The sequence below is a fragment of the Macaca fascicularis genome, chromosome 13 (assembly GCF_037993035.2).
Source record: "Macaca fascicularis isolate 582-1 chromosome 13, T2T-MFA8v1.1".
In the NCBI taxonomy this organism is placed as follows: domain Eukaryota; kingdom Metazoa; phylum Chordata; class Mammalia; order Primates; family Cercopithecidae; genus Macaca; species Macaca fascicularis.
Window position 1 is genome coordinate 52,231,829 of NC_088387.1, and position 14,420 is coordinate 52,246,248.

Sequence of the window (14,420 nt, forward strand, 5' to 3'; positions counted from 1 at the left end):
GATACTTACTTCAAACTCCACATGAACAAAACACAACTCTTTTGGTTCTTGCCCTCCCCTGTGGCTAATGACCAAGTCAAAAAAGTTGAGTCATTTTCCATCCTGAGCTCTTCACCTGGATTCCTGGAGCAGCCTCGTAACTATTCCGCTGCCCTCCTGTTGTGCCGTCTCTCAGACCCGTTCTCCCGAGTGACCTTCTCAAAACGAGCTTGAGCATGTCACACCACTGCTTGAAACCCTTTGGGAGCTCCCTGTTGCCCTCACATAAAGACTAAATGTTTTAGCCTGACAAATAAGGCCTTCCCTGACGTGGCTCTCGCCCGTCTCTCTAGCCCACTCCACACATCTCGGCTCAAGTCAGCCTGAGCTGCTCGCAGTTCCTCGAGTGTAGCTGCTGCTACATTCACCCTCTGCCTCTCTTCTTATCTTTCTGGTGAATCCCTTTTTTCCTGCTTCACCTGTTCTATGAATACTTTTTTTGACCAATATTGTATTTCTCAGGACTCTTGACTTTAAGGGACAGAAACCCAACACAAACAAGCTTCAGTTAAAAGAGGATGTATTAACTCATATAAGTAAGGACTAGACGGAGCCACCACAGGAATGGCTACATCCAGACACTCAAACAATGCTGTCAGCTCTCTCGCTCTCTCTCTCTCTCTCTCTCTCTCTCTCTCACACACACACACACACACACACTCATATGTACACGTATTTTGGCTTCTTATTATGAGTTGGTCTCATCCTTTCTCGCTAGGGGAGACTGTACTCACAGGCAACTCTAGACTTACATACAGTTTGATAACCCCAGGAGAGAGGGAGGCTTCTTTCTCCCAGGCTCAGGTTATTAAAATTATGGGAAAGGCTAACAGTAACCTGACTGGTGACATGTGCCCAGCACTTGGCCCATGACTGAGGGACAGCGTTGTTATTGACCATGCCTTGGACCCTCTTTCTTGACCTAGGAAGAAAGAATGGGTATTCCTCTTGTCAGAGAGCGGCTGTCAGATAAAAGAGGGAGTCTGTTATCACATAAAGAGGGTAGACCACTGATGTCTCCTTCTTACCCCTCCCTCCACCTCCATTCATGTTCCCACTGCCCTCTGCGCATAGGCACAGAAGGGGACAAAACAGATTTTGGAGTCAGATAGACATAGAGCCAGTTACTGGCTTTATAGTAACTATGTGACTTTGGGGATGTTTTAAGCCTCTTAGTGCCTCTGCGTTTGCATCTGTACAATGTTTTAGGGATGTGTTGTGAGGGTTAAAAACCTAGGCAAAGTATCTGGCACATAGTAGGTACTATGGCAGTCATAACAATCATATTTGACCATCTCCCTTTTCTAAACCATGATTTGGCCAGGCGTGATGGCTCATGCCTATAATCCCAGCACTTTGGGAGGCCAAGGTGGGAGGATCACTTGAGGCCAGGAGTTCCAGACTAGCCTGACCAACATGGTAAAACCCTATCTCTACTAAAAACACAAAAATTAGCCAGGCATGGTGGTGTGTGCCTGTGATCCCAGCTACTTGGGAGGCTGAGGTGAGAATCACTTGAACCCAGGAGGTGGAGGTTGCAGTGAGAGGAGATGGTGCCACTGCACTCCAGCCTGGGTGACAGAGTGAAACTCCATCTCAAATAAAATAAAATAAAATAAAATAAAATAAAAATAAACCATTATCTGCTTGAGGCAGGGCCTTATTTTAGGCAAAATTTAACTGATTATAAGAGCAGGGCTCAAATATATGATGGATTGATTTCTGTCCACTGAAACAGGATGATACTGAAAGATAAGGCAACTTTTGCAGATGAGGGAGGCATTTAGTCCTGTCTTCTTCAATCTTGGCTTTATGATATTGGCCCATTGCCATTATGTAGTCTTCTGTTTCAAGCTCTCCAAAGCATCTCCACATCTGTTACTTGACTTCACTGTGTCACCCTGGAGGGAGGACCTTGCATTAGGCTTCATGAACAGATCTGATGAGGGATTCACAAGACACAAGGTTAACCAAGAATGGGCAGCAGGGAGCGCTGTGGACAAGCCCCGGGAAAGCCAAGGGAAAAACTGCAGAGGTTCTGAACCTACACCTGCCCAACGTCCTGCTGACTGACTCAGACACCTCCGGACCTGGGTGTCTGGCCATTGATCGGTTACATGCTGAAGCATGCTTGCCTCCCAGGGCATCCCATCACAAGTTAGGTCCCAGCTCTGGGATCTGGCCCAACGCAGGCCCTCTCCCATGTATAGGAGCTGTGGGGAAAACACAGGAGGTTAATGGGAGCCCGGCCGGGATCCCAGGAAATAAAGCGCTGAGGTTTGATACACTGATGGGCACACTGTGGACAGCAGGCTGGCTGGTCTGGGGCAGGTGGAGTGTTATGTGAGGTTTCGGTCATGTGCCTTCGCCAAAGCCTCAGTCTCTTATACTCTTACGCTTCCTCCGGCGTCGGTTGCCGGGAGTAGGTGCTTGTACTCTACAGAGTCGTTTATATCTGAAATCCTGCATGGATGCATTTGGTCCTCACCGCATTCTTCCTCCCTTTCGGAAACTGTAGGCTCCCCTCCTTTGGAGAAGGTCACTTCTCCACTCCATGGGGTTCTAGTGCGGCTGCCAATCACCATGCGCTCACATCTCCACCCTGACCCCACCCCCCAGCCCACCCAGGCACCGGAGGTGGGAAAGAGCTAGAGCTTGTCAGAAGGTAGACCTTGAAGGAGAAGAGCCTCCCAGTAGGGAGATCAGGAATGTGCTCAAAAATCCAGGCTCAGATGTCTTCAAAAGCCTGGAGAGATGTCACCCACCAGGCACTGCGGTCTTTGGCAACTCATGTGGGACAGAGGTATAGACTAAAGAATGTTCTGCCCCATTCTTTTGTGAAGGACAGAGTAGGGGAGAGTAGAGCTCGTTTCATATTTGAATTTCCCTTTCTCCTCTTCACAGCAGGGTCTGATGTTCCTCCATCAGGTGGAATTTGTGCTGCAGGGTAGACAGCGAAAGCTGCTGAGACACAACCTTTTCCCCCCTTTCTTTCTTTGTTTTTGTGAAAGGCAAAACTCCTCAAAGTCCTAAACTGTTAAGAGAGTTAGGCGCCCCGGGAGGAGAGGGGAGAGCGGTGATGCCTTCAGGGCAGCAGCAGAAGCAATGGAAGGATGGATGAGAAACCCTGCAAAGGGGAGAGAACGCTGGAGTCTGTGAAGAGTGGAGAGCTGAGACCCAGCTCACCATGTTACAGGTTGTGTGTTGCTGGATCCAGCAGGTAACAGCTTGCTGGAATGAATGTTAAAGTCTCAAGAGTTCTACAAACTGGTTGACTTTACTTTTTAAATTGGCTTTATTGAGGTGTACAATTTACATACTTGGAAGCAGCTATGGTAGAAATGTTTTTACACCATGGAGATTGACACATGCCACAATTCAGGGCTTTCTCTTTGCCCCAAAGCCAGCTGCTAAACGTTTACCAACACACCATCGAACGTACGAGTGGTTTCTTCCAATCTTAGCATCCACATATCGCGTCTTCCTTGGGGAGAATGAGTGATAGGAATGGGAGAGAGAGGGCCAGAAAGTGTGTTACACCGATAGCACTCCCCTGAAAATGGAGCGGAAGTTCTTCATGGAAACAAATAATGGAGATAGAAGGGCTCCCTCTACCTTCCTTCCTTCCTTTACATTTTCTTTTTTTACTTCATAATAATGACTATACTGAAGATTTCAGGAAACAATAGGAGGCAGCAGAGTGGTGGTTGAGAGTAAGGCTTTGTAGTCAGATGGCATTTGGGTTCCCACGGCAGCTCTGCCACTCTCTGGCTATGTGGTGTTGTACAAAGTGGAGCAAGGGCAGAGTGGGAAATCTCCTGATGTGTATTTAGGGTAGAAGCCAGTCCACTCTGGTCAGCTGAGCTCTGTCGGGGATCTTCATTGGCCACAAAGAGTCCTCTTTTCATCCTCTCTGAGCCACTGCAATGAATGAATGGTGGTAGGCGCCCACAAACCTGGTGCACAAAATGTGGATAGGATTTAGGTGATATCTTGACAACTCAAGCAGAACCCAGGCTTCAACAGTCCAAGCAGATGTTGTCTCCTTCTTCTAGGCACATCTGAAAACAAAATGCCAAACGGGAGGTCCTGTCGCTAACGTTGGTCATCCGGTTCTTTATAAGGGAGTGGGTAGATCCCATGGTCTGTCTGAATGTCACTTTCCTTATCCATAGAGTAGAAATGACAGGATAGCCTCATTATCTTTTGTGAATCCATATTAAAAGGCCAAGAACCATTGCAAATTTGTTACTGAGACTTTCTGGAGTTCCCCAGTTGGATCCAATTAGCATCATTACTGAGGTGGTTGCCTCCCCTAGGCTGAAAGAAAAATGCCACCGTTAACCTTTAATCATTCACAACAAACCCAAAGGAAAAGTCCTTTGCCCAGGTCCTAATAGGGCTATTAAAGCTATTTTCCTATTCAGCTGCTTAGACTTGGGGCGAATAACCCGGTAATTTTCTACTGCTCCCCACAGAATGTAAAGGATCAAGAGTGAACTCTCCCAACTAATGCGCTTTAGGGCAGGGGCCAGATTTTACCTTCTTGTCTCTTGGTTTGCTTCCGCCCCCCATTTTTCTCTTTTGGTTGTTTTATTTTAGTGTGAGGGGTGTGTGTTTGTGTGTGTGTGGTGGGGGGCATTGGGGAAGATTGAGTTGTGTGTGGTGTGTCTGTAGGTATGTGTGTGGTCTGTTCAGTGGAAGACTTTGGAAGCACACAATAGTTACACATGGTGTCTAAAACCCCCCAGGAAAAGCAGCGACCAAGAGAATGAAGATAAAAAAATAAAAATAAATTGAGACAAAATAGACAGCACATACAAAAATCCTAGGTATAAAAACTAAGTGTTTTCTCAATTTCTTGCTCTCCTTTTTCCTTTTTGCTGCAGTAGAGATCCCCCCATGCCCCACATTTCTCTATGTCTCTTTTCTCTCTCTGTGCCCTCATTAACTCAACCTCCTTAACACTTCCAAAACCAGAAATCATTGTCCTGACACCGTCCCCTACACCCTTCAAGTCCTATTTCTCTGTCTGAATTCCCCAATCTGTTTTCAGGTTCTACTTTAGGTCAGCTGCCCATACAAACAAACACAACCCAAAAAACTATATAGCAGAACCTTTTCTTATTTTCTTAATTGGCTTTATTGAGGTACAGTTTACATACTACAAACTCATTCATTTTAAGTGTTCAGTTTAATTCATTTTGACAAATCTATATAGTCATATAACCACCACCACAATCAAGGTGTAGAACATTTCCTTCATTCCAAAAAGTTCTTACCTCCACTCCCAAGCCCAGGAAACTACAAATATCACTATAGTTTTGCCTTTTCTAAAATGCCATATGAATGGATTTATACAGTAGGTAGTCTTTGATGCCTGGCTTCTTAGCACACTGCTTTTGAGATTTATCTATGCAATTACATGTATCAGTAGCTTATTCATTTTTACTGCTGAGAAATATTGCATTAAATAGACACATCACAATTGTTTGTTTATCCTTTCACCAGTAGATGGACATTTGGGTTGTTTCTTGGCTCACTGCAACCTCTGCCTCCTGGGTTCAAATGGTTCTCCTGCCTCAGCCTCCCAAGTAGCTGGGATTACAGGCGTGCGTTACTATGCCTGACTAATTTTGTATTTTTAATAGAGACGGAGTTTCACCATGTTGACCAGGCTGGTCTCAAACTCCTGATCTCAAGTGATCTGCCCACCCTGGCTTCCCAAAGTGCTGAGATTACAGGTGTGAGCAACTGTGCCTGGCCAGTTTGGGCTATTATTAATTAAGTGCTCTGAATATTCACATATGGGTTTTTGTGTGGATGTATTTTCATTTCTCTGTGGAGTAGAATTTTATTTTATTTCTAGGAGGAGAGTTGCCGGGTTGTATAGTAAGTGTAGTTTAACTTTATAAAACACTGGATAAACTTTTTTCCAAAGAGGTTGTACCATTTTCATTTCCACCAGCAATGTATGAGAATTCCAGTTGCTCCATGTCATTGCCAACACTTTGTATTGTCAGTTAAAAAATGTTAGTCTGTAGTATTTGTAGTATTACCTCATTGTCCTTTTACTTTGTATTTCTCAGGTGACTAATGTGGAGTATATTTTCACGGGGTTATTTGCCTTAAGTATATCTTCTTTGGTAAATTATCTGTTCGCTTTTTTTTTTTACCCATTGAAAAATTGACTCATTTGTCTTCTTATAATTGATTTGTAAGAGTTATTTATATATTCTGGATGCAAGACCTTTATCTGATACATATTTTGCCTATGAAAAAAATCTGAAATACAGACAAAGAGTCATGCATAAGGATTACCATATCAATGTTACTTATAATTGTGATGAAATTGGAAACAAGTTACAATAAAAGGAAAACTTCATTTCTTTATGATTCAAAGGGATATTTTACAGCCATTTAATGATATAAAAAAATTACAGACACGGAAATCTACTTTTAATATAAATTTAAGCAGAAAGTAAAATTACATATAATATCAGCAATGCATTTAAAAAGCCTGGAAGTGGGCCGGGCATGGTGGCTCATGCCTGTAATCCCAGCACTTTGGGAAGCCGAGGTGGGCAGATCATGAGGTCAGGAGTTCGAGACCAGCCTGGCCAATATGGTGAAACCCCATCTCTACTAAAAATACAAAATTAGCCAGGCGTGGTAGCACATGCCTGTAATCTCAGCTACTCAGGAGGCCGAGGCAGGAGAATTGCTTGAACCTGGGAGGCGGAGGTTGCGGTGAGCCAAGTTCACGCCATTGTACTCTAGCCTGGGCAACAAGAGCAAAATTCTGTCTCAAAAAAAGAAAAAAAAAGCCTGGAAGTGAATGTCACCATAATAACTGATACCATCTATGTGGTAAGATTATGGCTGGTGTTTAAATTATCTATTGTTTGTCAAAATTTATACAGCAGGCATGCTTTAGTTAAAAAGGGGGAAAATGTCATAAATAATTAAATGGTTGAAGCAGTGCTTGGCGCTTCCCTTACAAGCACACCTGGCTTGCAGCATGATTCGTGATACTATTAATAACAAAGTGAATTGGTTAATTGCATAACAGACCACCCCAAAGCTTTGAACTATAATTCCAGCTCTTCCCTTGAACTCCAGGCAGTTTTTCTGAAATGGGTTTCAGAGTTATGAGTTACCTAGCGAGGTTGCCATGTGCATTCCTGGGACGCGGCTTCCCGTGTATGTACTCTGAAATGTGCAAAAGTTCTTGATGTTACGTTCAGTGACTTGTGAAGATCATCTTGAGAAGTCAGGAATGCCTTGAATACTTAGAAGACAGAGTCTCTGTGCCTCTGCTGATAGAAAACAATGACCAAAGAGAACACAGACGCAGAGGGCTGCAGGCAAAGCAATGCCGGCAGTTAATGAGAAAAGCCTTTGTTTGAGGAAAATATTGGCACTAAGAAGAAAGGTGGGAATGGAAAGAGGAAATGGAGGAAGAATAGAGAGGCTAAGCAAACAGGTCAGACTTCCAGGAAGTAAACTTTATAGATGCATTTTGCACATAAAGTCTTATCCTGTAAATAATTTGTATCCTTTCCTCATTTTAATTTCTAACTCTAAAGTCATTTCTGTTGCCCTCTGAAGACTGTCAGGAGGATACAATTACTATTGGGTTTATTGAGAGGAAAAAATTTAAGGAACTTAAGATGCTTCTATAGGGATTTCTCTCATACGAAGGCAATTTCTTAAAGCAACATGTTTTGCGAGGGTCAGTGATTTGGTTCATATCAAAGCATCTTTGAACCTGGTCAGTTACTTTACCTAAAGCAGACACACTATGTATTTTTGCTGACGAGTGACCTAAGAGACAAAGAAATAATATTCAAATTATTATTCAGAAGATATAGTAGAGGTTTTTTTTTTTTTTTAAGTTTGGTAGCCAATTAAAATCTAACCAAATTTTTTCTTTGAAACTTGATGAGATGGAAGTGCAAAGGGCCAAGAATAATCAATACAACCTTGAAGAACAAGATAGGAGGTTTCTTTACTATATATTTGGATGTATTGTAAATAATTTTGACATGAGGATAGACAAATTGACCAATGAAATAGAACAGAAATATCAGAAAGAGATTCATGCTTATAAGGATATTTTGTTTATGACAAAGGAGGCACTGTGAAGTGCTAAAGAGAGTCTTTTCAATAGATGGTTCTGGAACAACTGGATAATTATGAGGAAGAGAAAACCTGACCCCTACCTCATGCCATGCATGAATATTCACTATAGATGTATCATAGACTTAAATGTGAAAGGCGACACAATAAAGCTTCTAGAAGACAATATAGGAGAAGAGCTTCAGGACTTTAAGGGAGGAAAGACTAATTAACAAACACTAATCATAAAAGATCAGTATGTTTAAGTATATTAAAATTAAAATGTCATTAAAGGTAAGGAGAGACTTCTTAAATAGGGTACAAAAAGAGCTAATCATAAAAAGATTGATAAGTCTGAAATTAATTTGACATTTAAATTTAACACTAATATTAAGAACTTCTATTCATTAAAAGATACAGAAAATGGAAAAGATATTTGCACTATCTGTAGCCTACAAAGAGTCCACATATGAAATACATAAAGAAATTCTACAAACCAGTAAGAAAAGACAATCAACTAAAGGAAAAATGGGGGAAAAAGGATACATAATAGACCATAGACATATGAAAAAATTCTTAATATTAGGATACTAATAATAAGAAATTGAAAATAAAACCAAAACCCCGGACAGAATTACATGCCCAACATAGTGAGTAAAATTAAAAAGACCAATACTGCCACATGCTGGTGAGGAAATGCACAACAGATACTCTTGCGTGCTGCTAGAGGAGTGTGGATTGGTACAACACTTTTTGTTTTACAATTTTAAAAAATTTATTGTTTTATTTCAATAGGTTTTTAGGGAACAAGTGGTGTTTGGTTACATACATAAGTTCTTTAGTGGTGATTTCTAAGATTTTGGTGCACCCATTGCCTGAGCAGTGTACACTGTGCACTGTACCCAATGTGTAGCCTTTTATCCCTCACTCTCCTCCCAACCTTTCCCCCAAATCCCCAAAGTCCATTGTATCATTCTTATGTCTTTGCATCCTCATAGCTTAGCTCCCACTTATGAGTGAGAACATGTGATGTTTGGTTTTCCATTCCTGAGTTACTTAGAGTAACAGTTTCCAATTCCATCCAGGTTACTGCAAATGCTATTATTTTGTTCCTTTTTATGGCTGAGTAGTATTCCATGGGATATATGTATATATCCTACACTTGTTGATTGATGGGCATTTGGGCTGGTTCCAATTTTTTGCAATTGCACATTGTGCTGCTATAAACATGCATGTGCAAGTATCTTTTTTGTATAATGACTTCTTTTCCTCTGGGTAGATACCTAGTAGTGGGGTTGCTGGATCAAATGGTAGATCTATTTTTAGTTCTTTAAGGAATCTACACACCGTTTTCCACAGTGGTTGTGCTAGTTTACATTCCCACCAACAGTGTGAAAGTGTTCCCATTTCACCACATCCACACCAACATCTATTATTTTTTAATTTCTGATTACGGCCATTCTTGCAGGAGTAAGGTGGTATCGCATTGTGGTTTGGATTTGCGTTGCCCTGATCGTTAGTGATGTTGAGCATTTTTCCATATGCGTGTTGGCCGTGTGTGTATCTTCTTTTCAGAATTGTCTATTCATGTCCTTAACCCATTTTTTGATAGAATTGCTTATTTTGTTCTTGCTAATTTGTTTGAGTTCATTGTAGATTCTGGATATTAGTCCTTTGTTGGATGTATAGATTGTGAAGATTTTCTCCCACTCTGTGAGTTGTCTGTTTAGTCTGCTGATTATTTCTTTTGCTGTGCAGAAGCTTTTTAGTTTAATTAAGTCCCATCTATTTATCTTTGTTTTTATTGCATTTGCTTTTGGGTTCTTGGTCATGAAGTCTTTTCCCAAGCCAATGTCTAGAAGGGTTTCTCCGATGTTATCTTCTAGAATGTTTATGCTTTCAGGTCTTAGATTTAAGTCTCTGATCCATCTTGAGTTGATTTTTGTATGAGGTGAGAGATGAGGATCCAGTTTCATTCTTCTGCATGTGGCTTGCCAATTATCCCAGCACCATTTGTTGAATAGGGTGTCCTTTCCCCACTTTAAGTTTTTGTTTGCTTTGTAGATGATACATTGGCTGTAGTATTTGGCTTTATTTCTGGGCTATTTATTCTGTTCCACTGGTCTATCTACCTATTTTTATACCAGTGGTACAACACTTTGGAAAAAATTTTTATCATATTTATCAAAGTTGAAGTTACATATAACTTACAATTCAACAACCCCATTCATAGGAATATACCCAACAGAAATAGGTACACATGTTCTCTAAGAGACATATACATGAATGTTCAGAGCAGCTCTATTTTTAATTATCTCAAACTAGAAACTGGCTTAAAGTCTGTCAACTTAAGAATGAATAAACAAAGAGTGGTATGCTCCAAAAATAAAAAAGTATGTTGAGCAAAGAGTAACAACAGCGACACGTAACACTCTATTTTTTTTTTTTTTTTTGAGATGGAGTCTTGCTTTATCACCCAGGCTGGAATGCAGTGGTGCTATCTTGACTCACTGCAACCTCCATCTGGGGTGCAGGCAATTCTCCTGCCTCAACCTCCTGAGTAGCTGGGATTATAGGCACATGTGACCATTCCCGGCTGATTTTTGTATTTTTAGTAGAGACAGGGTTTCACCATGTTGACCAGGCTGGTTTCGAACTCCTGGCCTCAAATGATCTGCCTGCCCGCAGTCCGGGCACAAAGAAGCTGACTTCCAGTACACAGGCACCCTCAATTGTTGGAGGACCGTCTTCAGAGAGGAAAGGGGCAAAGCTTTCTTCAAGGGCATGTGGTCCTCAGAAACAGGGACCTGCTGGTCCTGCAGGATGAGCTGAAGAAAATCACCTAAATGCATCTGTCTCCCCAGTAAAAGAACCGAGAGACTCATGAAGAATACTTTCTCTCTCTTTCTTTCTCTCTTTCTTTCTTCTCCCAGGCTCAAATGATCCTCCCACCTCAGCCTCCCGAGTAGCCAGGATTATAGGCAGGTGCCACCAGCCTGGCTAATTTTTGTGTTTTTTGTAGAGACAGGTTTTCGCCATGGACAGGCTTAAAATACTTAACTGTTACAGACTACTGCCCGAAAAATTCTAATCGTCTTTATCCTGGCCAGTTCGTTCTGTAGAGGGTTGTGGAAGGCTCTAGAAAAGAAGCCCATTGTGATCACGTTTCACCATTGGCACTTGATGCCACGTATTGATCACTGAGAAGAAGGGGGGAATCATGACATCATTGTGGGCCCAAGCAGGAGTCAGCTCCACTACTCAGACCTGGAGTCCTGATGCTTGTAGGTCCTGAGTTGTGTTTAAGTATTTATTTAAAGCAAAAGAATCGTGTCTCCCATTTGTGCCTAGGTGCTAGCACCTCTTTTGCACAGTGGACTATTTGCAATTATGTTCTATGTTGGGCACTCTGCTGCAAAATACTGAAAACAGAACATGGGGGCGAGAAAACCATGTTGTGAGTCCATAAGAATAAATACTGTGTAACTTCATTTATATGAAGTGAGGTTCCAGAAATGCAGGCATGGTCCAATATTAGGAATTGTACCAGCTGGGTATGATGGCTCATGCCTGTAATCCCAGCACTTTGGGAGGCCATGGCGGGTGGATCACCTGAGGTCAGGAGTTTGAGACCAGCCTGGCCAATCTGGTGAAACCCCATCACTATTAAAAATACAAAAATTAGCCAGGCATGGTGGCAGGCACCTGTGATCCCAGCTACTTGGGAGGCTGAGGCAGGAGAATTGCTTGAACCTGGGAGGCAGAGGTTGTAGTGAGCCGAGATCAAACCACTGCACCCCAACCTGGGTGACGGAGTGAGACTCCCCCACCAAGAAAAAAAAGGAATTGTACCAATGTACTACTATATTAACAAATCAAAGGAAAAAGTGTAATAATCACACTAGATACTGAAATGCCATTTAGCAAAATTGAACATTCATTCCTGATTTAACAAACAAACCAAAATCAAAACAAAAACCAGAGTCTTAGTATCTTAGAAAAAGCTAGATTATTTTTGCATTATAAAAATTCAGCATCATACTTTAATCTCCATTAAAGTAAGAAAGAACATATTATGCTTTTTCTTTTTTGTTCACGCTACACAAATGTATATATTTTTTAATAAAAAATTTTAATTAAAAAAATTAACATGTACCATATAGCACTTTGAGGAAGTATGTGTTTTATTTTGTTTTGTTTTGTTTTTTGAGACAAAGTCTTGCTCTGTTACCTGGGCTGGAGTCCAATGGCATGATCTCGGCTCACTGCAACCTACACCTCCTGGGTTCAAGCAATTGGCCCGTCTCAGCCTCCCAAGTAGCTGGGACTACAGGTGCCCGGCACCATGCCTGGCTAATATTTGTATTTTTATTTTTTATTTTATTTTATTTTTTTTTTTTGAGACGGAGTCTCACGCTGTTGCCCAGGCTGGAGTGCAGTGGCGCGATCTCGGCTCACTGCAAGCTCCGCCTCCTGGGTTCACGCCATTCTCCTGCCTCAGCCTCCTGAGTAGCTAGGACTACAGGCGCCCGCCACCGCGCCCGGCTAATTTTTTGTATTTTTAGTAGAGACGGGGTTTCACTGTGGTCTCGATCTCCTGACCTTGTGATCCGCCCGCCTCGGCCTCCCAAAGTGCTGGGATTACAGGCTTGAGCCACCGCGCCCGGCCAATATTTGTATTTTTAATAGAGACAGGGTCTCACCCTGTTGGCCAGGCTGGTCTCGAACTCCTGACCTCAACTGATCCACTTGCTTTGGCCTCCCAAAGTGCTAGGATTACAGGCATGAGCCACCACTCCTGGCCAGAAGTGTGTGCTTAAAAGACATGTAAGAATATATCATAAAATCAAAAGTGCTAATATGTTAACAACTACAAAATTTTTAGATTATAAGGACACTCCAATTCCAAATTGTAGAACAGAGATTCTGGCTACAAGCAGGATGATTACTGTGGCTTACACTTTGGGGTGAACTGGGACTCTCGGAGCCATCCCAAAGTGATGGTGTGCCAACAAACGAACGATTTTATTATATAAGCAACACATATTCATTGTAGAAAAAGTAGAGACTAGCAAGAAGCGAAACAATAAAAAGGAAGCCCTATAATCCCACGACCTATTAGGTAACCATCAGTCACTTTTTCTTTCTTTCTTTTTTTGAGACAGCGTCTCGCTCTGTCACCCAAGCTGGAGTGCAGAGGCATGATCTTGGCTCACTGCAGCCCCGACCTATTGGGCTTGAGTGATCCTCCCACCTCAGCCTCTCAAGTTGCTGCGACCACAGTCGCACACCACCACGCTCAACTAATTTTTTAATTTTTTTGTAGAAATAGTGGGTAGTCTCTCTATGTCGTCCAGGCTGGTCTCAAATTCCCGGCCTCCAGTGATCCTCCTCCCTCAGCCTCCAAAAGTCCTGGAATTACAGGCCCATCAGTAACCTTTTTTTTTTTTTTTGAGACGGAGTCTTGCTCTGTCGCCCAGGCTGGAGTGCAGTGGCCAGATCTCAGCTCACTGCAAGCTCTGCCTCCCGGGTTTATGCTGTTCTCCTGCCTCAGCCTCCCGAGTAGCTGGGACCACAGACACCCGCCACCTCGCCCGGCTAGTTTTTTGTATTTTTTAGTAGAGATGGGGTTTCACCGTGTTAGCCAGGATGGTCTCGATCTCCTGACCTCGTGATCCGCCTGTCTCGGCCTCCCAAAGTGCTGGGATTACAGGCTTGAGCCACCGCGCCCGGCCATCAGTAACCTTTTAAAGTAAGATATTATACTTTCATAATGTTTTGGAAATCCTAACCAGTACGATTAAGTAAGAAAATAATTTAAGAGTTAAAATTACCTCTTAAGGTAAGGAGGATTTATTATTTAAATGGTATCAAATAATTACTAGAAACCTGATGAAAATAGGCCAAAAAGAAATGTTAGGAATCTGGGGGAGATTGCAAAAACAGCTACAATCTTTTGCAGCTCTTCTCAGAAATGAAGTATATTTCTTCACACTATGAGCTCAACCATGTGACTTTCTTTAGAACAATGGGACATTAGCAAACATGATGCAAGCAGAAGCTTGAAAAATATTCGTGTGTTGGAACTTGCCCTCTTTTACCATTTTAAGAGACTGTGACCACTGCTCTGTGAATAAGCCTAGGTAAGCCCATGGCATGATGAGAAGCACGTAGCCTCTTCATCCCTGTTGCTCCTGACACAGAACCAACTACCAGACATCTGAGTGAAGCCACTCCCATCTATCAAGGCCAATGAAAAT

The 14,420-nt window shown here is 42.2% G+C and overlaps 1 long non-coding RNA gene across 1 annotated transcript in view; it reads right to left on the minus strand.

Annotated features, from left to right (window-relative positions):
* Nucleotides 1-542: 542 nt before the first annotated feature.
* Nucleotides 543-14,420, minus strand: part of LOC141408333 (uncharacterized) — a 31,523-nt gene continuing 17,645 nt past the window's right edge. Inside the window, exon 2 of the long non-coding RNA XR_012422302.1 lies at nucleotides 543-4,359. This is a non-coding gene — a long non-coding RNA (uncharacterized lncRNA). The remainder of the gene's footprint in view (nucleotides 4,360-14,420) is intronic.